This window comes from Adiantum capillus-veneris, chromosome 29, assembly GCF_014529385.1.
Source record: "Adiantum capillus-veneris isolate H3 chromosome 29, ASM1452938v2, whole genome shotgun sequence".
NCBI classification, from domain to species: Eukaryota; Viridiplantae; Streptophyta; class Polypodiopsida; order Polypodiales; family Pteridaceae; genus Adiantum; species Adiantum capillus-veneris.
Genome location: NC_140959.1, coordinates 4,495,428 through 4,518,743, shown reverse-complemented (window position 1 = coordinate 4,518,743; position 23,316 = coordinate 4,495,428). Strand labels below are relative to the sequence as shown.

The following is a 23,316-nucleotide window of genomic DNA, read 5'->3' as shown; positions in this document are numbered from 1 at the left end:
GGTGACTGCATGACACATACAAGGCAGTCAAAAGAGCAACAAAGCCCACTACTAAGTCCCTTAAAGTACTACCAAAGGGAGCGTCAACCCTTCGTACCAAGCAAAAGTCCACCAGCCCCATTACCCCTACCTTCTCCCTCAACCAGTTCTACACCTCCCCAGTCACTCCCATCAATAAACTTCTCACCCACTGTGTTACAGCAAGCTCCGGTGCAACAAGCTCCTGCATAGACAGCCATGAAAGAGCTCACAAGTGTTCTAGCTAGGGTGAATATTAAGTTTCCGACTTTCAAAGGTCTCTCCACAAAGGATGCTGACGACCATGCCCGGAGGTTTGTTTCTTTCTGCAGAGGACGTGGCCTCAACAGAGAAGATGCCTACTTAGTACTATTCCCATCTACCTTGGATGGATTAGCAGACAAGTGGTACAGTCAGTTTGCAAAGAACCACTTTACTACTTGGGCTACATTAAGACAATAATTTTGTGAAACTTTCAAACCAGGCGATTTCCAAGAAAAGGTTCTAGATAAGTTGGTCAACCTCCTGCTTCAGCCCAAAGAGGCTTTTGGAGAACTCATGACCCGAACAAAGTCTCTGGTCGCCAAGCTTCCTCAGCCACCAGGTGAGTTCATGGTCAAGAAATGGGTAGAGAAGGCTCTTCCAAAGACTTCTCAGCAAAAACTCAGAGAGAATCTCCGACCTGATGCCACCTTGGAGGAGTTTGTTGCGGCTGCTACTAGGATAGAGGGGGCAAGGAAGTTGTTTACCGACTCTCCTTAGGTAGAGACTACCTCTGTACTCTTGGAGAGTCCATCTGACCCTTTGACTTCTTTATGTAGGGAACTTGAAGCCCTAAAACTACAACGCGCTCTTCAAGAGGAGAAATCAATCTTTCTTAGACAGGAGAAGCCCCCACATCACGAGGCTTTGGATCAAATCAAGAGAGAGCTAGAAGAGCTTAGGTCTCAGCAAGAGACTAAGGCTATGGTATGGTGTAGCTCATGTCGCTCTCCAGGACATCCTCCATAGGACTGTCCCCTTCATACTTATTGCCACTTCTGCGAAAAGTCTGGACATGAAAACAAGGATTGCTACTATATCAAGGGATTGCGGCAAATACAACAAAGTCTAGGTCCTTCTCTCCGACAAGGGCTAGCACCAACATCCAATATGGTTTCCCCTATGGCCATCCAAATTACATGCCACCTTTGCTCAATACTCCTACGGTCCAAGGTATGTCAAGTACTTTTCCGTCTCAAAATTTTTATACTCATGCTCCCTCTGCCCCTTAGAGATTCTACACCTCAGCCTCCAACTCCATGCAGCAACAAGAGCAGAGACCACCTCGTCCCCCGTTTCGTCCATCAAATCGGCCCATCTTATGCTATAGATGTGGAGAATATGGGCATTACCAAAGCAAGTGTCCTTTACTTGAAAGGTCTCCTCCTTGCCATCATTGTTTGGAGTCTAAGGACCACTACAGTAAGGATTGTCCCAGGCAGAGGGCATCCTCATCTTCATGCCCAACTCAGAACCAACAAGAATTCACATTCCCGAAGATCAATCTGATCGCATTGAACAACATCTCTCAGTCATCACATGCTACTCATGCGGTTAGGACACAACAAGTGGGGGAGCCCGCTGGCGTCCTCACTCGGGCGCAAAGAGTAGCCTCTTGGCCTCAACCTGCCAACAAGTCCATCTCGTCTATCTCCACTTCCACAACCTGAACCAACTGACGAGCTCTTCATTGGTGCTAAGAGCAAGCCAGTCTCTATGCTATCTGACATTAATGGAGCCTTCTTAGAAGCAGTGGCTGACCTGGAACAGGTCAAAGTTCCAGAGGAAGCCCAGATTGAAGGAGCTAAGCCCACTGCGGAAGCAATCTTGAAGAACACCTTTCAGCAAGTATCCCTTTACGATAGGCTTCAGCTTGATGCAACCCTCAGAAGTGACACCCTCTCAGTCATTCAATCTCTGTACTTAGGTGCAGGGCCTAGTGGCGGGTACCTCCCCGTACAGCCCTCAGAGTCTTTCATGATTTCCTATCCAGCAGCTCCTCTCACCGATTACAAAAGTCCTCGTCTCACTGTATCTATTCTTGGGCATCAATTCTCTGGCGTCATAGTGGATGGTGGATCTGGGATCAATTTGATGCCAGAGTTCACTATGTTGGCTTTAGGTCTGCAGCCTACCCGCCCTGCTCCATTCACTATTACATTGGCCGACCAAAGGACAGTCTATCCAGTGGGCATAGTAGACAAGGTGCCTCTGAAGGTACAAGACTTCACCTTTAGCTTGGATTTTGTGGTGGTCAGTCTTCCCCAGGTTGAGGAAGGATTTCCATTGCTTATTGGTAGACCATGGTTGAGGCACACTAAGGCACTTCATGATTGGGAGAGCGGCGCCATGTGGATACATACTCCTGGTTCCCCCATGCAACCAATTCGACTCGAAGGAGGCATGGATCCAGTTGTTCATCACAGCTCTTTGTTAGTACCCTGACCTCGAGTAGCCTACTCCACCTGACGTGTCTGACCAAGATCTACTGTAGTGGTTGGAAGCTACCTCATCAATGTCGTGCTATGTGGTCTCTATTCAAGCCTTGCCTGTGGATACACCCTCTTTCCCGGATCCTCAGGCTGAAACCAGTGACCCAAGTCATCCAGAAGAAGTGTGTTAATCCCGGAAGCAAGTGTGTTAGTCCCTGATGAGCATGCTTCAAGTGTTCCCCTGATGGAAGTCGTCGGCCTTGGTGAACCTATAACACATCATAGAAGGGGAAAGAAATCTCCTCTGCATGAGTTCGCCAACGTTCCACCTCCTCCCTCAACACCCCCTGGGTCTGATGCCCCGCCCACTCCAAAGCACTATGTTGTGTCTGAAGACTTACCCTTCGAGGAGCTTCCACCAGGATGGTTGCAAGAGGAGTATGCGGAGTTTCCATTCGATCAAACACCAGCTCGAAGCTCCAAGAGGCAGCTCACTCTTCATCTTCTGAGGCGCCCTCTCCAGCTTCACCTCTTGTCCCGGTCAAAGAAGTCAACCTGGGCAACCCCGACAACCCTCAGAATATCCTCTTAGCCGCTTGGTTATGGGAGCATCCCGCGCTACTCGATCAGGTAGTCTCTTTCATGCACTCTTTTAAAGATGTTTTTGCTTGGACCTACAAGGATTTGGAAGCGATCCCACCAGAATTGGGTGTCCATACTATCCCTCTGGCTGAAGGGGCTAAGCCTGTCAGAGACCAAGCTTACAAGCTCAACCCAAAGTATGCAGAAGCTGTCAAGTCAAAGCTAGAAAAAATGCAAGAGGCAGGGACCATTGTACCTGTGGAGCACTCTGAGTGGTTATCACCCATGGTGATAGCACCTAAGAAGCAGTCCAATAAAATCCGTGTGCGCGTAGATTACCGCGCTTTGAACTAGGTAACTATCCCAGACGGTTTTTCCACACCTTTCATTGAGTGTGTGCTAGAAGATGTAGCAGGGCATGTATTGTATAGTTTCATGGATGGGTTCAATGGATACAATCAGTTGCACATCCATCCAGGTGATCAGATCAAAACGGATTTTGTGACTCCCTGGGGTATTTTCATCTACACTAGAATGTTGTTTGGGTTAAAAAATGCTCCACCTTCCTTCAATTGCACAATATATCTCATATTTTGTCAGGTGGATACTTCAGGTGCAGCAGTGGCGACGACTCTTTGTCTCTGTTGACAGGACCGCACTGCTCTACTCAGTTTTCTTTTGTACACATAGTGACTTTTCGTCTCTTTTCAGCATAGTGTTACTCTCACGGAGACGGTGAGTGGTTTTGTGGCGGACAACCTGTAGCAGGGCTACAGTGTTGCAGGCACTGAACAGACAATTAGTGGCACTTGGGCTGAGTCCACACTAAGGACTTTTGCCTGGGGACTGACACGTGGCAGGCATATGGGTGGTGGTCTAGCAGTTGCGGGGCCAGACCACCACGACCACAGTTTAAAGATAGTCTTAGCTGGATTAGATATTGGTGAGCGGTTGGTGGCTCTTTATGGTTGTATATATCCGTAGCTGTTTGGGTTTATCATATCATCTACTTTTGTGTGGTCAGTCGCCTAGAGTCTACCTTCTGGAGTTGTACACAGCACGTCTGTACCATCCCTGCACGGGTGAGCCTCGACACCCCCACTGTATCTATGAGATCTGGGCTAGAGCTGAGTGTGCTGCCATGCCAGAGTCTGTATCGGTTTCTTTGAGTTTGTCGATGTTCATGTTTAGGTTTTGCTGAGTCGTACTGTTGTTGTTCTTGTTCATTGTCTTCTGTGTTTGCATTCTGTGGAGTGAGATATCACACACATTGCACTGAGGAGCACCCACTATAGAGGGCACGACACATTATCTCCGCTACAAGCTGCCAACTGCGCTCGAACCCTTTGAAGCTCTTCAGCTCCCCCTTGATGGCGCAACCCACCAACCTGCAGGCTACGGCTCACAACATACTCTACATGACGAGCATGTCCATCTCCTCAGGATGTCACCTTCCTGTAGTGCATCACTTTACATGGAGTCGGCCGCCTCTCCTGATCCTTGCAGACCCCTTTGCTCTCCCCTCGGCTTCTGCAGCCCGCTCCTTGTCTCTCTTCATTGCATGCTGGTGGCTTTGAGAGCCCGGCAGCCCATGCTTGCCCCCTTCTTTTGCACCTATCTGGCACTGCTTTCCCTTGGCCACGGCTCCACGTGAAAGCCCATGCTTGCCATGATTGTATTCAATCGAAAAGCTTTTCATTTTTAAAACTAATACTTTTAAATTAGAGACAATTCCTACCAAGAAGAGCTGTGACACTTTGAAGTTGAAACTTCGACACTGGCCTCCTTCTGCAAACCATATTTGACTCCTTTCCTCTATGACTTCAAGCTCAAAGTTGATTGTGGTTCCCTCGTTTTGAAGAGCCACTTGAAATCCTTGACTCGCTCCCATCAAAAGGTTGCTATAATTGATCAACACCTTAGTTGCTCCTCCTAACCTTTGAGCTTTGATTTCGTCGATGAGATGATAGCCCCTGATCGGGGCATCACCAACTTTGCCACTCACTAGACTATTGACCAACAATTATCTTGCCTGATTGCCATCTTTAAAATTCAAAGACCTGTCCCTAGCGAGCTTGACCTCTAAAGCCTACAGAGAAAGACATCTTGCATCCACTATAGCACTTGCATAGACATGTTAGAAGTGGTCAATCATAAGGTTGTGCGGCCCTCGAATGCACTGATCGAGGAGAATCTGGAATCCATAATCAACATCAATTATTGCAACTATATCTTGAAGCCTTTGAAATGAAACCCATGGTGACTTGATGTGGCTCTATGGGACAATGTGAGAGCATGGTTCATGATGCTCAAAGGATTAGTTAAGCAATTGTTATCTATTTGTTTCATACAGAATTTGAGTGCAAAAAAATGTACTTGTGAGAGTACACCATAAGACTTCTATATTTGGTATATGTGTGGTAGCAAGGTTGGTGGGCTTGTGAATTGTCCAACGCTACATTTCTGGAAGCATGTATATCATTGATTCCTATCATAGATTATATGTGATATTCGGAGATATCAGCATGTAGTATTGGCATGCAAGCAAGGTCGCTTGTAGTATTTCAAGGGTGGGGGTATGTCACCACGAGGTGTATTTTTCTTATTTCCTTCTCTAAATACTTATTGAATATTTTTATTTATTTTATTTTTGCTTGTTTTCCCCCGGAACCCTTGAAAAGGTGCAAGCAGACATTGCATGGCCAGTGTGAAACGGATGTAGCCAAACGGGTTTCTCATGTTTGACACAGAGAGAGAAGAAGAAGAAGAAGAGTATTTTAACGTTGGAGAGAGAGAGAGAGAGAGAGAGAGAGAGAGAGAGAGAGAGAGAGAGAGAGAGAGAAATGAAATGAAATGAAATGTTATATTAACGTCTTCAAAGGGCCAGAGTGACCTATGAGACCAAACTGATACAAAAGTGGTGAATATGTTACAATGTCTGAAAAGTGTGAAAGTGTGAAAATAAATGCGAAAAACTAAATACAAAGTATTCGATAAACTTCTTAGGAGCATTCTGGGTGTCTGGCTAGAATGCTTCTAATCCTTTGTTGTAGTCTCCTCCGGTGAAGTGTGCTTCTGCATCTCGGTCATGGTCGTCTCGATTTCCTAAGCTCAATCGCCCTGTCAATGAGGGTGCCTTTGGTATGAATGTGGGTACTCTTTTGTGCTCGCTGCTGGCCTCTTGCTTCTCCTTCCGTTCCTGCTTCTCTCGATACGAAGAAATCTGTGATCTGCCTCTGAGGCTGTAGTGCTCTTTGTCTTCTCATTAGATTATCCCTGTGCCGATCTAGTTCCAGTAGGTACAGGCCTAAGCACCTTTGATCTTGGTATTGCATGACTCTATATAGAGGTCCAAAGCCTTCTTTAAATAGGCAATGGAAACGCCCACGTATCTCATAGTATACGGTGCAATGGCATATGTAGTGTAATTCTGTCAGGTGTGAGGATGTACGAATCTGACCAATAGCACATCTCAAACCATGAGACAGGTGGGTATCCATGTAGCTCGGGCGAATCACAAAACCATCTTCAGATAGTTGTAGGAAGTTTTCTTTGTAGTCAGCCATCTTCGTGCCCAATTCTTGTGTAGGGTCTACCCATGTCCTCTTAGTGTCCAACTGTATAAGATCCTAGCGGATGATTTTATTAATCTCCGTTCGTGTGATTGCCAGTGATGGAACCTCAAGAGAGTATTGGAAGGGGGGTATTCTTTCCATACTAAACCCGTGTCTCTGAAACCACGAGGACAGTTGCGCATACCAGCATGATATATCTCCTTTCATTGCTAATGTCGAGAGGATTCGAGGGCCAATCTACTATATCGGCAATTATTTGTATCCCATAAACCATGTATAAAGGACACTGATCTGGTAAGAGCTTCAATTTCTATCGGAGGGGCAGCTAGTTCCGCTCGGGTAATCGCGTGTGGTATGGAGGCCTTGGCTCTAATCATTCGGGAAATCATAGATACCAAAGGTCTCTCCATTGACTTCCAATTATCCTGATCCATAGATGGTCCCCAAATCTGGACCCCATAAAGCATAGCCGAAGCCACCACAGTATCAAAGAGCTAAAGTTTTGTTCGTGGTTCGTGAAACTGCACTTGTGAACACATCCTCTCCAACCCTCCCAAGGCCGTATTGGCTCTGGACAATCTAGCATCCGCTGCTTTCTTAAGAGTAAACTTCGGTCCTGTAAATACCACACCAAGGTATGTGTATGCATGTGTGTACTCTACTGTATTCTGGCAATATGCAAATGTAGGTGCCGATCTCCTAACCCACTGCAGTGTGGTGTTAAACACCATAACTTTGGTTTTACCCAAATTTACCGACAGTCCGCTGTCCTCCGCGAATTTATGTAATGCATCTAACTGCCTCTGCATTCCATCTGGTGATTCTGCTATCAATACAATATCATCTACATACAACAACAGAGGGATCCATGACCCTGCAAGTTGAGCACCTGTGTCACCCTCTCTATCAATGTAATCTGATACCTCATCTATATACATACCAAATAAAGTAGGGGACAGTGGGCATCCCTGCTTTACTCCAACGGTGGAATGAACAATGTTGGAATCCCCTTCTGGAGTACGTACACAACCAGTTACTAACCCGTAGGCCATGATCCCCCAGATAATCTCTTTGGGGACCCTAACTCTTGCATTCTGCGCATCAATCTGGCCCTTAATACTGTATCAAAAGCTTTCCGAAAATCCACAAAGCAACAATACATCCTCCTCCCGCTTGCTCTTCCTTCCTCAATAATGGCTCTGAGCTTAAGAATATGATCTAAAGTGGAATAACCCCTCCTGAATCCAGCTTGTCCTGTTGCCCTTATGCCCTCGTTCTCTGCCCATCTACTCAATTTTTGTTCCAGAATGGATGCGTACAGTTGGGTCAATGTGTGACCCACCATAATGGTACGGTAGTTCCCGAGTATCATAGGATCCCCTGACTTGAAAATAGGTACGATAGTGGATAATTTCCAAGATTCAGGTAATCCTTCACACATGACCCGATTAAACAGACGAGCAAGGACTTGTGAAAGTAGATCCCTTGCATGGATCAGATGTTCTGCTACTAAACCCTCATGATCATATGCTCTTCTTGTCTTCATCTTATCAATGGTTTTTTCCACCATTTCAGTAGTAAAGAAAGTACTAGTAGCAGGGCATGGCTCTAGCGGGTTTGGTAATGGAGGCTGTCTAGATACCGTATATAATGATGTTACATATTGACCTCAAATCTCAGTAGAAGTAATTTTCGGAGGCAATGAGTGCTCATAAAATAAACGCCAGGCCTCATGTGAGTCCTGACTCAAGAAGAGCGGATATAAATCCTTCTCCAGTTTGGCTAAAAATGCCCTTTTCTTGCGACGTACTATACGCCGAAGAGCAATCCGAGACTGCTTATATGTGATGATCCCAAGTGAAGCTCTTTTTCGACCTGGGTTCTCGTCTCTTTGCATTCCTCGTTGTACCAATTGTTTTGAGGCATGTTCCTTTCCACATAGACTGAATCAGTCTCTGGCGTGAAAGTATATCTTGTGTGTGTCTTCTTTCTTTGTACTTTAGAGGCATTGTATTGGAAGGAGATTGATAATGTCAAGAGAGCATGATCCACTACAATCCCAACAGGTCTGGGTCCCACCTTAAAGTCCTCGATACTAGAAATAAAGCTTGGTGAAGTCATAACATAATCCACTGTACTGGCCCCATGCCTGTGCGGGAAGCATGTGAATCCCCCAGATAAAGGGAAATTCTCTAGACCATTAAGTATGGCCAAACCATGTGTAGTTGCCATTTCCATGAGATGTCTCCCATATTCAATGTGTTCTTTATCATGTGAGTTTCTAGTAAGCCCCTCCTGTGATAAATCCACTTCTCTGAGCATTTCCTCAGAAGTATCATAGAATACTGCTTGAGAGTTGGCCGTTCTAGCATTAAAGTCTCCTAAGAGAACGATGTCTCCATCTCTAGAGAACTCCCATATGTCATTATTCAATATGGAGAAAGGGGACTGTCCTTTAGGTGAGGAGTAGACTGATGTACTTGGAGGGAAGTAGCATATAGCGATATATAGAAATCTACCTGTCTCGGCTCTCATTCTCACCCACATATACCTTGCTTGTTCATCTTTCCTGATAATCTGTAGTAGTGGTTTCAGCTCCTCTTTAAATAAGATTGCTACTCCTCCTGAACCCCGGCTACCTCGTAGAGATCTCTTGTCTGGTCGACCAGCTGTTTCCCATAAATACCCCTTCACATGTGGCATAAGCTGTCCCGGTATCTGGTGTGTCTCTGAGTAGAAAACTATGTCTCTGTCCCTAAAGCTGTCTTCAAAGGCACCTACATCTAGCCTATATGATCCATTACAATTCCACGCCGCTATCCGGAGAATCACCCCATAGGTCTCGCACCGTCATGATGAGCGCTTTTCCAGAACCACTACTTTCCCTCCTCTATAAAAGGCGATTTTCCCCTTTTCTCTTGCTGCCCTGATCTCTGGCAGTATGGCCAAACCACGTGTAGTTGCCATTTCCATGAGATGTCTCCCATATTCAGTGTGTTCTTTATCCTGTGAGTTTCTAGTAAGCCCCTCCTGTGATAAATCCGCTTCTCTGAGCATTTCCTCAGAAGTATCATAGAATACTGCTTGAGAGTTGGCCGTTCTGGCATTAAAGTCTCCTAAGAGAACGATGTCTCCATCTCTAGAGAACTCCCATATGTCATTATTCAATATGGAGAAAGGGGACTGTCCTTTAGGTGAGGAGTAGACTGATGTACTTGGAGGGAAGTAGCATATAGCGATATATAGAAATCTACCTGTCTCGGCTCTCATTCTCACCCACATATACCTTGCTTGTTCATCTTTCCTGATAATCTGTAGTAGTGGTTTCAGCTCCTCTTTAAATAAGATTGCTACTCCTCCTGAACCCCGGCTACCTCGTAGAGATCTCTTGTCTGGTCGACTAGCTGTTTCCCATAAATACCCCTTCACATGTGGCATAAGCTGTCCCGGTATCTGGTGTGTCTCTGAGTAGAAAACTATGTCTCTGTCCCTAAAGCTGTCTTCAAAGGCACCTACATCTAGCCTATATGATCCATTACAATTCCACGCCGCTATCCGGAGCGTCACCCCATAGGTCTCGCACCGTCATGATGAGCGCTTTTCCAGAACCACTACTTTCCCTCCTCTATAAAAGGCGATTTTCCCCTTTTCTCTTGCTGCCCTGATCTCTGGCATCAACTCTTGCATGTGTGCCACTTGTGCCAATGTAAGGTCATCTCCCAGGAAAATACCGGTTTTCTTAAGAGTTGGCCTCTTTTTTAGAAATTATTTCCTTATTTCTATATTCGGGAAGCGGAGAATAAGTGCCCTATCCTTTACGTTTCCCTTCTCGTCGATTCCTTTCTTGCCCACTCTCCATGCACTTGTGTGAGTAGGCTCTGTGATGCCCATGCGTTGTAGCAATTCCCTCACTTCTTCATCTACATTCTCTTTGTCTTTGACTCATGTGACCCGCACATGCAGAGCCCGATTCTTCCTTTTCTGCTCTTCCTTTTCTACTTTACTTCACTTGAGAAAGTGAACACAATGAAAGAGAGAGGCAGAGAGAGAGAAAAGAGAGACAACATCGCATGTTGAATCCCAACCACCCTCAAGGGCCCCCTTGCTTTAGATTACTTGCCCAAATGTTGATACAATGCTGAAATGCTGAATGCTTGATGCTGATGATGATGAAATGCAAAAATTCTAGGACTGATCTGGTGCAAAACGTTGGGCTGAACTGATGTAGAAATGCGGGGCTGAATTGATGCAAAAACACCGACTGATCTGGTGCAAACCCTGGGCTGATATGGTTAAAAAGCTGGGTTGAACTAATGCAAAAACGCTGATGATGATGGGGTGGTGCCGATGGAAACGCTAGGTGCTAAGGTGCTATGGGCATTTGGATGCCCCTGTGGGTATTGGGTTCTGATGTCCTAAAAACTAAAGGCCAAGTGACTTTTTTCTTTTTTTTGTTGCATTTGCCCTGCTTACTTTTTATAAATGTCATGTCAAAGTTACTTATTAATAAATGACTTTAGTGATTGTTCATATGCCTATATGCTTAAGTGATTGTACTGTGCAAGTGTGGGTATGCAACTACGACATGCCTAATCATGCACATCCTTCTAGAGGCTTATAAAGTTTCCAGGCTAGATCCTAAGCTAACTAAGACTGATGCTAAATTGTAGCAGTAGCTTGTCCATGTAACTCAAGTGCAATGTGCACGTGACAAAAAAATGAAGTGTGCATGAAACGGCTAGTGCAAAGTGTAGAGAGAGTTTCACAACTTGCTCTTTGATACCATCAGACATGTGGATAGATCAGGAGGATCGGCATTCGGAGGCATTTTGGGATCAACTCGAGGTGCCCCAGAAGAGGCCTATTTAGCAGCCTGTCAAATCCTTGGAGATTCAGTCACAAGTGACTCTTACAATAGGCACTAGTGGGAAGAGTAGGATATTTCGAGTTTAGCGGAGGAGTTTGATTATTCAATAGGTTTTGTTTCCTTATCAGATGTTCCATTATTCATGTGCTTTCCAACTCATTTTTCTGCTCGTGGTGCGTGAAGATTCCTAGATACACCCTTGAGGGGTGGGCCACTATTTGTTAATAATTTTAGTTTACAGCTTTATGTAGGACGAAGCTCTCTTTTCTTGGTCCTAAGAGAGATCATACGATTAGCTTTAGAATGCAGATGCTTCATGATTTCTCTTGGACGGAGGAAATTGTCCAAAAGATGTGCATCCTATCTTGGGGTACCACATAAAGAGACGTTGGAGTGGATGCAGATGATTGTGGAGGCACAACATAGGGGCTTTCGAGTCCCATGGCTTGTATGAGCTGCTATGGGAGGCTTTTGATAGTAGATACTTAATATCATTTTGGTTACTAGCGTTGGACTAGAGAGTTTCGCTATAGTGCCAGAGGTGGACAAAGCTAGGTTTGAGCTTCTATATATCCTCATGATTGTATCCTATCATTCATATATCTTGTGGTTGTATGGGTGTTTTCTATATTTCTTTCACATTGACCTATGGTCTAATATTATGTAATGCAATTAATGGTAAAACCCCACTTTTGCGAGAGAGAGAGAGAGAGAGAGAGAGAGAGAGAGAGAGAGAGAGAGAGAGAGCTTTATTAACGTCTTCAAAAGGCCGAACTCGACCTATGAGACAACATCCTATACATGTGTTGATGCGTCAGGCATCGAGAAAAATAAAATGGTACAAACTAAGAACATGAAGTGTAAAGCTACTCCCTGTGGTGTGGTATGATGGAATGTGTAGTATGTGTAATGCGCAATATACAATAGGCGGCCCTAAAGTAGGACGTGCTCATATGTGTATCCAGAACCTCCATATACAGCAGGATAGTACAATCATGAAATGGAGGATACTAACAACATGTAGCAGAAGTAGGGGACAGTATGTGGTACATCGGTGGCGGTGGCCTGAAGCAGCTCTTGAGTGTAGTCTCCCAAGATGCTGATGAGTATCTCTGCTCTAGATGCTACTGGTGTAGAGATAGTATACTCAGAATCTCTCTCCGATGATATCGAGGTGTCCTGTATCCTGGGAGTCGTGGTCTGCGTCGTGCCCGTTGGGCCTCTGCCTGCTAAAGGGTAAGCCCCCCCCCCCCTCCCCCCGGGTATGGGGTGTAATAGGATCTGGTGCTGCTCTATGAAAATACTGTGTGATAGTGGTCTGGACCCTACTATCCCCTCTCTGTGGTGGCTGTAGTAACTGCTCTCTGATCTCTGAAGCTGCTACTAAGAACTGGCCAAATCTCCTCTGCTCATAGTCTGTCATACACTGCTATAAGGAGTCCCCAATGTCATATCTCTCCCTCAGCTCTGTGTAAGCTGGGCATCTGATCACAAAATGCTCCTCACTCTCTACCTCTGTATGGCATATCTTGCATATACGCTCCTCCCGTGGTATATCTCTGGCTCTACCTCTCTCAATCTCCAGCTGGTGTGATGAGACTCGAAGCTGGCCGATGCTCACTCGTGAGCGGTGTGGCATATACTCCTGCATGTATCGTGGGGTCTCAATGAATCCCTGATCAGTAAGCCTCAGAAAATGCTCATAATAGTAGAGCATTTTCGGCGGGGCAGGAGGTCTGTATGCTGACGCCATGTCCGCTGAATGTAGGTATGCCATATCTCTTGTGTGATGACCCGATTTCTCTCAGAACGTGAGAGAGAGTAGGTCGGAGCCTGAGTATCATAATGGAGTGGTGGTAGTCTGTCAATATCAATGCCATGTCGGGATAACCAGTCTCATGTCTGGGCATACCATGAACCAGTGGCCCCATCTAGATCCATCTCTTTGGATGCTGTAAATGCTCTGTAAAATATCCTGTCCGTCCCCATGTCTCTGAATCTATGTAGAAGACAGACTGTCTGAAATAATGCCTCTATCAGCATCGGTGGGGCAGCAAGCTCGGCTTGGATAATATCATGTGGAACCGATGACTTGCTGCGGATCATCCTGGAGATCATAAGAACTTGGGGTCTCTCTATCTGTGTCCATACTGAGTCTGCCAATCCCGGTCCCCAAATAGATGATCCGTACATAAGTGCAGGGGTGACCAATGTATCAAAAAGCCACCCCTTCGTCCGGGGCTCCTGGAAGTGGGCCTGGTAGCACTGTCTCTCCATCAGAGCTAGTGATGCATATCCTCTGGTGAGTCTATCTCTGGCTGCCTGTGCCATCGAGAATGCTCCAGAAGCTGCTGTAAATGTCACCCCCAGATAAACATATGAGCCTGTCACCTCTATATCTCCTCCTGCTACTGTAAATCTGCTCTGTCGACGGATAGAAGCTGATGTGTGAAAGATGAGAACCTTGGTCTTGCCAAGGTTCACTGTCAATCCTCTCTGTAAACAAAAGTCATCTAGAGCCTGTAAATGCTGCTGTAGGCCCTCGGCCGTCTCTGACACCAGTATGATATCATCTGCATATAAAAGGATATGTATTGTAGTCCCTCCTATCTCCACTCCCTCTCCTCCTCTGTGTAAAATGAAGTCCACAATCTCGTCGATATATAAACCAAAGAGTGTAGGTGATAGGGGACAACCTTGTTTCACACCAATGGTGCTCACAAGGGTGTCAGATAGTCCCCCAGGGCATCTCACTCTGCCAGATACATGCTCATACAATGCATAAATCCCCCATATCATCTCGGTCTCTATCCCCAAGGCAGCTAGGCGTCGAAAGAGCCTCTCTCTGGGTACTGTGTCGAATGCTTTGTGGAAATCCACAAAGCAGCAATATAGTCTCCTCTTCTTCACTCGTGTCTGGTCAATCAGACAGCGTAGAGTGAAGATGTGATCAATGGTGGAGAAAGCTCGGTGAAATCCAGTCTGTCCTGGTGTCCGCATGCCCTCTCCCTCGGCTAAAGAACTGAGCTCTGCCTCCAGCACTGCACCATATAGCTTGGCCAGTATCGGCCCAATCATAATGGTGCGATAAGTACCTGGGTCCATAGTATCTCCAAACTTGTGGATAGGCACGATAGTGTGCTCTGTCCACGACTCTGGAAATCCCTCAGCTAGCGCTCGGTTGAAGAGGTGGGCAATGAGTGGTGCTAGTGTGTCCCGACCATATATAATATGCTCTGCCTATAATCCTGACTGATCTCTGGCCCTACCATGCTGTAAGTGAGAGATGGCTTTCTTCACCATGAGAGAGGTGAAGAAGGTGGATGATATGGGACGTGCTGTCTGTGGTGTGGGTATAGGTGGCTGATCTGGAATCTGGTACAAGCTCTCTGCGTATTTGTGCCATGTCACCGGGTCCTGAATGGGTGTGGATGGTCTAGGAGTTCTGAGGCGACGCCATGCTTCCGCACTGTCCTGGCTCATGAGTAGATGATAGAGATCCCAATACTGGTGCTCCTCCCATTCCCGTTTTTTACGATGGGTAAGGGTCTGCATCCTACGTTGAGCCTGCCGATGTGTAATCTCTCCACGAGCCTCTAGTACACGCAACTGCTTGTGAAGATCTTGGCACTCGTCATCATACCATCTGTTTTGGGGCATAGTACCAGTGCGTGGGGGGTGTGTGTGTGTATGATGCGGGAAACTACGGATGGCTGATTCGTGTAGAATAGACGTGATCTGTGAAGTAAGTGTGTCAAGAGGTGCCATGGGATCAAGATGTAGAAGGTGCTCATGTAAATTTTGTACATACACAGGTGTAAGCTCATGAGTGAAAGAGATAGTGGTAAAAGTGTGGCTGTGAGTAGGCGGATCAGAGTAGGGGGTGGCTAAAAGGGAGAAAGTAAGATAAGTGTGGTCGGCCCCTAAGGGTCGGTGTGCAATGCTAAAGGTGTATATGATATCTGCTGTAGGAATGGAACCCAATAGATAGTCTACTATGCTCTCCCCTCCCCCATGAGGAAAACATGTAAATCCCCCAAAGTCCGGCCATTTTGCCATCCCGTTGTAAATAACGAGATGGTGTCTGCTACCAAGCTCCAGGAGATGGCGGCCATATCCAGTATTGTCCTGTCCCTCATCCGCTGACTGCCTGCTGACCCCCATCTCCATAGCATCTAGTGTCCTCATAATGTCTGGCTGCTCCATGTCATATATCTCACACTGTCGGCTCTGTGTCCTCCCGTTGAAGTCCCCCATGAGGAGAACTTCTCCGAGTGCTGTATAGTGAGATATGTCCTCCGACAATCGGGAGTATGGATCCTGTATTGCATATCGTGATCCATGTGGAGAAAAATAACGTATGGCAATGTATAACCATCTCTCGTGGGTGAGCTCCAATCGTACCCACATGTAGCACGCCTCCTCATCTCTGCCCATCACCTGTATCCATCTATGTAGTCCCTGTCTAACAGTATGACCACCCCTCCTGAACCTCGAGCCGTACCCTGCCTGGTAGAACCAACAAACTGCACCAGCCATGATGAATTTTTTTTTCCAAAAGAGAAAATATTTCTATTAAAATCACCTCAAGGGCACAGACCCCAAGGTAGAATTACATCAGAATAATACAGAGAGAACACCATAAATGGTATCACCAAAAGATAAAATCCTAGGGCAATCTAAGATACAAGATTGCCTCAAATCAAGGCTAGATATGGGGGTTAAGTCTTGAAAACCTCCTAGGCGTCTTCAAAGACTAAGCAAACTAGTTAGCACTTTCTACCAAAGAAGGAAAATGCCGCTCTTAAGCTGAATTTATGCCTTCAGAACTCCTGCTGATATCCAAATCACTACCCTGAGAATCAATTGGCGGATCATGAAGAGCTGGTGAAGAAGTAGTATCCGAGGAGAGAGGAGAAACATTTTCTCTTCTTCTATACACAAGCTTTGTAGCCTCTGTCCTCCTAGCTCGTCGTCTTCTTTTCTTCCCTTCCTTCCTCCTAGCTTTCTCTGCTTCACTTCTTCTCCTTACCAAATGATCTTCCAATCCCCCATTCGCACGAAGTGCCTCTTGTTTTGAAGCTTGCTGCCTTTGATTAGGAGAAATCCTGCGTCGAGTACAATCTGCAGCAACATGGCCTTTTCTGCCACAAAGTGAGCAGTGCCCAGGAAGACTACTGAAGAAAACCCTCTATAAAATTTCTCCCCCATGAATGGTCGGAGCGAAATAAATTGCAGAGGGTTCTTCGCCAAGGATGGAAGAGCACCATCCTTATGGAGATTGTGCAATCCTCATCATCAAGAATCACAGCATCTCCAACCACAAAACCCATACATCTCCCAATTTCATTAACATGCGGAGCAAATTCTGGAAGAAGTCCTGGGAATCTAGCTGTAACTGCAGTTCCACCTACAAGTCCATTTAGATCCATTCCCTGTGTCCATCTGGCAAGAAAGCCTATGGAAAAATGCCACAGGGCCCTATGCTAAGACCTCCATGGCTTGACTTTCAAACTCGAACTGCACCCTGAAGAAGCCTCTCCCAAGAGGGGAGACATTCACAATCTTAAAATTTACGTAAAGAAGCGAAGCTTGAAAGTAGTCCTTCAATAGCCTTGCTGAGCATAGACTTCCCACCACTTTACAGGCCAAAGAACAGGACTCCAAGCTCACGGTAGATTCGTGAATGGCGCACAAGGTGTCAGAAGAAAGATGAATACCTATTGCAGAAGCGGAAGGGGGGGGTCGGAGGGCCTCATAAGGGTCTCCTGAAAAGGTTCCTCGAAGAGGAACGTCCGCCCCTGCAGCATCCATCTCCTTGCCGACATAACTCTCCATATCAATCCTTGTGTAGCTGTTAGGGGGGGGGGGGGAGGATAGGCGACTAGGAGGGGAGGGCAAGGGTAAGGAGGCGAGCAGATAGGGGGGACGAGGAGGGATGCGGGGGAGGGGAGGGGGGGGGGGGGGGGGGGGGGGGGGGTATGGCGAGGGCAGCAGGCAGGGCAGGCGAGCAGGTAGGTAGGGGGCAGCAGGTATGGCGAGGGTCTGTAGATATGGCGAGGGCAGCAGGCAGGGTAGGCGAGCAGGTAGGGAGGGTCAAGGTAGGGGGGGGCGAGCTAGAAGGATGAGGCAAGGGAGCAAGTGGGGATGGGGCGATGGCGAAGGCTACAGGGATATCATCACGCGGCCCCGAGGAAAGACCTGCGTTTACCAACCATCATGAATTGCGAACTCTATTTGAAGAAACTTAATCAGAACTGAGAGAGAAAACTGCTACTAATCTTCATTTTTCTGGAACACCGCCCAAGAGAATATTAGAGCGAATCGGGAACAAACATCTAACAGAAAGAAATACATCAATATTGAGACTGCAGCTAATATGGCAAGTTCAAGAGACCGTGCAACCAAGCTCCCCAAGAGAAGAACAAGGTGTTGTAGAAAGTCACCAAATAGTTTGTCAATCTTGTCCGTTGCCTTGAACCATGGATAAATTTCATAACTCTCTGCCAATCTATACCTGTGTAATTGGATCACCATAGGTAGGTGAATTTAAAAAGAAAGATACATGTGGAACATGAAACCAAATTTGGAGATTCAAGAAGACTATCTCTCTACTATGAAGAATTCCGGCTAACTATAACTGGTTCCTAGTCCAAGAAGGACCACTATCCACCTGTACGAAACAACATGCTAGCCTAAGGATAAGGGAACTACGTGTGTCCTGAATGGTACAATCTCTAGGGATCAATTTGGAAGACAAAACATAGGAACTACTGCCTGGATGCACTAGGAAGAGCAACCGTCACACCACAAATCTGAAAGATAAAGCAACCACCCAAGTGTCTCATACTAACTGCACTGTGGTCTAAAGCACACCATCCAAAGCTACAAGAAATGGGCAAGGAAGCCAAGGACTAGAAGACACCGTGCATGATACTCCATTGAATGGAGCACCAATAGTCGATTGAAGATAATAACCTTGAAGCCCCCTCTGACAGAGTAGTATCCTCAAAAGTATGCCCTGAGGTAACAAGTGACTCAACCCCACGTCCGAACAGAGCAAAGATTGTCATTGAAAGCTCCAGAGCTAAAGCGAAGAGCTCCCCTCAAGATAGAAAGCCCCCTTCCCGCTCAATCCAATAAGTACCACTAGAAAGAAATCTGAGACAACCTAGAGTAAAACTGCTTCCTCCGTAATAGAATAACAAACCTGAATCTCATAGAACTCGAGACTCACAGAGAATCACACCATCAGTAAACTCGGACTACTAAGAATAGAAGACCTAAAAGGTCATCACCTGAGGATCATGCTTGCCGAAGAAGCTGTCAGGGTCCAAAAAGAACCTAGCTACTCAAGTAAACTCCCTGAGATCAAACCAAATGTCCGCCAGTCCTTTGTATTTGCCTAGATCAACCCTATAGGTACAATCCAATACAATATGCCAAACTGCATATAGACTCGAAAGAGCATATATACTTTCTTTGTTGTAACTCACTTCCTCAAAATCCTTATCAAAACTATCCTTTCCACTTGTGCCGAAGGGAATATACCCACCACTGAATTGTGCAATCAATATCCAATATTCAACATGACACCAATACTCAAAGGAAGAGTAAAGGAACCGGCTCGGGGAACTGCAACAAGCCCATTAAGAACGCTGGGGCTGATTTGTAACATGCCTGAAAACTGGGCAAAAAACTGCAAGGAGAAACAGAACCTACTATACTTGCCAGTCGTGGACAGATCTGAACCCAAAGGACCACCCCCAAGGTTGGAGCTCTCCAAAGGGATGTATGGAAGAAGCATCCAAATGTTGCTGACTGCGGGAGTAGTAACGAGATGTCCCCACTAATGTTTGACACTAAGTGCAAACCTGTCATCCAAAGGATCTCTACAAATTTGCTATCAAACATCAAGAAACCGGCCCATAGAAGGTTGCAAACTTGTCCTACAACTGGTACTAACAAGCTCACAAAAGGGCAAAGGAATGATCAAATTTGTAGGGCCACACTACCATCGAGGAAGGAGAGAGCATGGAGATAGAAGTCCACACTCCAACAAAACCTCCTTGAACTATTGTCATTGTTGGATAAGCATCTGGAACCACATGCTCCACCTCTAAACCACATCCAAAGAAGTCAGATGATCAAACAAGAAGTGATTCTGGAGATAGAAGTATCACCCTCTGCCACTCAAATCCAACTCCAATACATGCACTTGAAGTGCTGCATACCGGATGAACAAGAGTCAACTGAAGCCGAAACTGTAACTTCCATCCTTAGATGGACAAGGAAAATCAAAGAGCATTCTTTGCTTTAAGAAGGAAAGAAATCCCCCTCTGTCATCCATAATCCACAACGTGGTACAAAAGTGAAACTGAATCATCAACATGCTACCCATCAAATAGGTAGCTCCGTCTCAAGTTCAAGAAAGACTTGCATTTGCAAAAGGCACAACAAATATGGCAATCCATTTCCTCAAAGAAAAAACACAGCCATAGAAACCTACTCCAGAATTGTTGAAGAAGATCCTAATGTTGTCCACACTTCTCTCTGAAGAAGAAGGGTGAAATGAAGAGCTCCCTCACGGCATGCTTGCTCCCCTTACAAGAAGGCATGGCAACATGACTCCATCTGGGAAAACTAAAGCAATCCAGCACTTCTACACATCCTGAAACCTCCATGGAGGTCGGGGTAAACAAGGGTAAAGATAGGGAAGTAGTAGATGAGGCTCCATAGCCTCCTCACACCCAAGAGCAAGCTTCTTTTTTTTTCTCCTGGAGTGTAGGTCGACCCTACTGTATCACTATCATCCTGCTGGTCGAGGATAGCTCAAACTGTAATGTAGGGCCCGTGAGAGTGGACCAAGCAACTGCCCCCCAAGTGTACTGCCGTGCTGTGGAAAGAGCTGGCATCAGCCGAAGGACCCGAAGCCAAACCTATTGTGCCATAGGGCAGCTCCAAAGATAGTGACGCTGACTCTCCAAAGGATGGTCACAAGCTGCACATGCTGCCGGAAGGCCACTATGTACTAGCCAGCTCCCCACTGCTGTAGCTCTATGTGCAACCAGCCACTATAACAAAGTGACTCACCGCGGCTTCTGGCATCCCACAACCTCGCCCAAAAAGCTGACAAGAACTTAGCTGTGAGACCCTCCTCTTGCCAATGAGGTGCTGCAGGAGGATGAGCCTCTCTTCGTGCTGCGAGTATGTGACGTCCCAGTCTAACAGTGTATTGAAAGAAAGGGACCCTTGGATGGTCGGTTGAGGAGAAAGAGTCCCTCCAAAACCACTCTCTAGGATATCACTGCACTCGTGCCAATGGACAGCTCTCTCAAGCTCATAGCCTCCAATGGCCTGTCTCAAGAGCTACTGGGTCAGGACCTATGACACAAGTCCTCGCACAGATGACCACAACTCGGATCCTCTGAAAACAACACTCTGCAACCTGTGGGGCCTCTACTGAGACTCTGTGTAATCGACGCTCGCCCTGTAGCTTGAAAAACATGGAGGGTACAGTCTCTGACCTCCAGTCGCGTGAAGGTCCCCATTCATTTGGGCGCTACTGAATCCAAAGGTGTAAGCCACTCAGTTGATATTGTCTCTGTGATGTCCTAACACATGCTTTGCACCCCTCTCATGCCCTGTAGCTGGATGCTATGAAGCTCCTCTGACAAACCTGAGAACTGTAGCCAGTCACCTAAAGTGCGTGCTGGACCCTCTTCCATGGGACCCCAAGAAGCATGAGGCCTACTACCAAGCAAGTGGCCTCTTTGAGTGCTGACCATGGGGTTCCAAACAAGGGGCTGTCTCAGGTGCTCCTCCGTGCAAGTGGCCTCGTGTTGCTCCAGGCCTCTCCGCGGCTGGTCCTAGGAGCGAAGCAGGCTCACAGCAAAACGATCCTCCAGTCTCCTACTGAGGCCATCTCTGTGAAAATCCATCCAATGGAAGGTCTCCAAGGGCCTCCTGTCTGAGACACTCTAGCTCTAAGCCGCTGAAGCAAAAACTCCTTCCAGGGCTCCTCACCTGGAAGCAGTCCTCTGACAATAAACTTCACAAGAAGGGCTCTGCTCTGCTGTGATGGGTGTATGATCCCCAACCCCCCCTGAGAACAAGGTAGAGTGATGACCTGCCAGGCCACTTTGGCCCGGGCTATTTGAGTGTCGCGCCTTGACCAAAGGAAATTCCTGATCAGCCTCTCTACCTGGCTAATGTAAGAGCTCGAAAAGATCCAACAAGATGTAATGTACCACATAGTAGCCAACAACACCTGGTTGGCCACTATAACTCTACTTGCCAAAGAAAGTCGTGCCGAGCTCCAATGTAGCAGCTTCCTCCTGATGGACAAGAGGAGGGGAGCAATCCATTGCTCAGGAGACAAGTCCAAGCCAACCTGACAGCCCAAATATCGAACTACAGTCCTTGGGCGGATCCATCTAAAACCCTCGCCTGGCAGCCAATCGGGCGTAGGAGCACTGCCAACCGAGAAAGCCACTGTCTTCCTCCAGTTGATCGGTGCGCGTGATGCACAACATAACGTCTCAAGAGCCTGCTCACACCTCTGTAGGTTGGCCTCGTGGCCCTCTAAGTACAAAGCTAAGTTGTCTGCAAACTCGGCATCTAATAGCTCATCGCCCCGAATAGGGAGCGCTAAGCCACGTAGACCAACCTGCCTTGAAATCAAAGATGTGCTCATCACCTCAGCATAGAACAGAAAGAGGAAGGGGGCAAGAGGGCATACTTGTCTGACTGAACGTATGAGCATGAAACGATCTCCTCTACCTCCTGCCAAAAGCACCTAACTGTGTGCACGTTTGTAGAGAGATGACGCACCTCTGATCCAAGCATCAGAAAAGCCTATCTTGCGTAGAGTGCCCTCCAAAAAGTCCCGATCAACTCTATCGTAGGCCTTCTCAAAATCGAGAAGAAGTACCACCAGATCCTCACCACGAAGGCACGCGAGGGCAGATGCCTCCCAAAAAGTAAAGATGTTGTCAAGGATACTGCATTCCTTGAAAAAACCTGTCTGGGTCCCATGTATAATGCTCTCTAGAAGTAGTTGAATCCGCAAACTCAGAGCCTTGGCAAGAATTTTGTAGGCTGAGTTGAGGATGGTGATGGGCCGCCACTGCCGAATCTCATCCACAAAGCCACCCTCCTTGAGAATGAGGTAGATCAAGCCCTCACTCATGCTGTCAGGCATCTCTCTTGTGTGTAAGATGTACTGAAAAGCGCTGCATAGGTTTGAGTCCCCAATACTCTTAAGAAAAAATTGGGAGTCAAACCATCCTCATCGTGAGAGCTACCATGGGGAAGTGCTATGAGGGCCGCATGGAGCTCCTCTAGCTGAAGAGGCAGCTCAAGCCTCTGGCCCATCTCCTCAGTCATAAGACAAGGCATCTGTGACCAAACCTGCTCTCTGCATGCATCCTGACGCTCTGACCGAGGCTCTACTGACAACAGGTCAATGTAAAAGTCAGTAGAAACTGCACACATGTCCTCTTGCTTTGAATCAACTGACCCGCCAGGCCTCCTCAACTGGCTAACACTGGCGTGTGCATGCCGGGGTCCCACTGTCTCAAAGAATGCCCCCGTCACTCTGTCACCCACCTGGGTCCACTGAGATGCCTATTGATAAAAAGCAAACTCATGACGCCTCTCCTTTGTGCTGGTAAGCTCCTGGCGAGCCTGCTACAGCTACTCCTCCAACCAGGGACTGTCTGGGTGCTGCTCCTGCATCCTTTGCAAGGAAGCAACGCCTCGTCGGAGACGCTACTCCTCCTCTCTTGCTGCAACCAGG

General features: G+C 46.8%; 1 protein-coding gene and 1 pseudogene across 2 annotated transcripts in view; one reads left to right on the top strand and one right to left on the bottom strand.

Annotated features, from left to right (window-relative positions):
* LOC147418670 (putative ABC transporter C family member 15) overlaps positions 1–23,316 on the top strand; it is a 177,810-nt gene that overhangs the window by 55,828 nt on the left and 98,666 nt on the right. The gene's annotated exons all lie outside the window — the stretch shown is intronic.
* Positions 12,641–13,709, bottom strand: LOC147418671 (uncharacterized; annotated as a pseudogene).